This window comes from Laetiporus sulphureus (assembly GCF_001632365.1).
Source record: "Laetiporus sulphureus 93-53 unplaced genomic scaffold LAESUscaffold_56, whole genome shotgun sequence".
NCBI lineage: Eukaryota > Fungi > Basidiomycota > Agaricomycetes > Polyporales > Laetiporaceae > Laetiporus > Laetiporus sulphureus.
Genome location: NW_024468565.1, coordinates 7,939 through 10,319, shown reverse-complemented (window position 1 = coordinate 10,319; position 2,381 = coordinate 7,939).

Here is a 2,381-nt window from a genome sequence, read left to right as displayed (position 1 = left end):
TGACCACCTTAAATAAAACTGTTTAATTTTTGAGCCAAGCGAAGAAGACCTAGAGTTATTCGCTTGTGCCTTTTCAGCCCAAGAATCCAGGTGTGGGGCGCACCTTTTTTGACACTTCCATCATCACCTCTACCGCTGTCAGCCTACCTCAAGACTTGGTAGCAGGCACCTTCGCGTAAGCCGCTCCCTCACCAGGACAGCGCTGCAGCAACGTTTGATATTGGAACCTTTGTGCAGCCCCACCAACATTCTGTTCAAAAATATGGGCAATATTTGCGAAAATACCATGAGTTATCGCTTATATAAAACATCTTATGTCCGCAATGACATTAAATTATCACTATAGCAAAAATACCACGAGTTATTGCTCCTCATATGCAAAAATACTATGAGTTATCGCATCCAACATCCGAAATGACATGAAACTATTACTTTTATATATCATTTGTATATAGGATTGGTCACCTATAGATATATAACAAATATTTCGGATATCTAAAGACATACTACCATTGAATCAATCATCCTGATTGTCCATAAGATCTCCAAGAGCACGGCGGTCTTTTGACTGTAAACTGCTGGCGGAAATAGATCTTTACTTAGTTGTAGTAGTCCACAACAGATAATCCAATTTTTAGGGAGTCATTTTGGCACATACAATGGGATATTGGGAACCCTTTTACCCAGAAGCGGTCTCAGAATTACTACATATTGTGCAAAAATCAGTAATTTACTCGCTATGGGATGCCTCCACTACCTATTCCCTAACAAGTGCATAGGCTTTTTTCCCACCCACCCTCCCTTATCTTTTTGTGCCCCACAGTCTTGTTCAATATAAATATCGCTAGTGCCGTGTCGGTCCCGGGAGGGACCTGGCAAGGGGGAGGTAATATAGGGGATAACCGAAGGTTAATCACCTTTGATGTGCGCGTGTGCAATGAATATGTAACTACGCCTGGAATGCCGAAGAGCGGACAAGCCAAAGAGCTGACAGGCACATCAACAAGCAATTGCACAGCATAACCCAATGCAGTATCCAAAGGAAACACAAGCAAAGGTGTTATGGATAATCCGCCAGATGAGACATCAAGGATTATCATTTCCCCCCAATTCGCAAAGCGACATTTTTCAAACTTTTTGCCGTCCTGGCAAATCTTTCACCTATATAGCATGCCAATCTAAAGGGCAATCGAGAGACCATTGCCAACAAGTATGAACAGCGTTAGGGAACGCATCTACTTGCATACAACAATGCAAACATGGCAGCTATCTTATGCAAAATCCTAGCAGACATAGGCAATCTCCTGGGTACAAGACACCACATTTGGAACAGCCCTCTGACCAAGAGCATCCTATCATTTGGCAGCTTTGAGCACCACCAGAGACCTGAGCATGTCATAAAACTGCATCACTAGGCAGCTGCGAGTGCCACTACAGGACATCATTCAAGATTACGATCGATCAAGAAAAGTCAATCACAAAGATCGGATCTCAATTATGATCGATCGAGGAAGGCGTCACACTTTCATTTACTTGGGCACACAAATTGGCACACCACGTGATTTATCACACGCCACACATGCCAATATGATTATGTAATAAAAGACATCTACTGGTCAAGATTCGAACTTGGTACCACACCGCCCCCATGGCATAGTGGAAGCAGCATGGGGGCCCCAAAGGGCGACCGAACCAGCGACCAAGTTCGACACCTGGGGAAGACCGGGATATTCCAGTACCGAAGAGTACTGAGGGGCCAGGCCGCGGCAGGGCCTTAAATGTCACTTTTTTGCATAAATCAACTTATTGTCCAAAACGACCTAGTGCAAGTCATTAAACTGCAAGCACAACGACCTTAGCACATCACTAAACTGTTCAATGTTTGAGCCAAGTGAAAAATACCTAGAGTTATTCGCTTGTGCTTTGGCAGCTTTGAGCGCCGCGTATGACCAAGTGCATGTCTTTAAACTGCAAGCCCTTTTGCACACCATCTCGGGCAACAGCAGCCAATAGCAATGTCTGTGACATCAGATAACTAGGACCAAGAACTGTTAGCTCCACAAATGCACCATTTACCTGAGCAAGTCATTAAACTGCATCACCCCTTTTTTGCTGCTAGCAAAAGTCTTAGATGCCATTCACACAACACACCCTGCCATTCCACCCTGGAAGTCAGAACCTGAAGCGAGGGTACTATTTACCATAGCATTTATTCAGTTCATCCGGAGTCTGAACCTTGAAGCGGGGGTAGTGTCACAGTATAAAAGTGGCACCCTTCTTTTCGCACAATTAAAGTCCTCATTTGGAGTGGCTATTTGGACGCCAACCTCATATTGGTCTCACAAAGTGGATACTTAGACAAACAGCACAATACCACCACA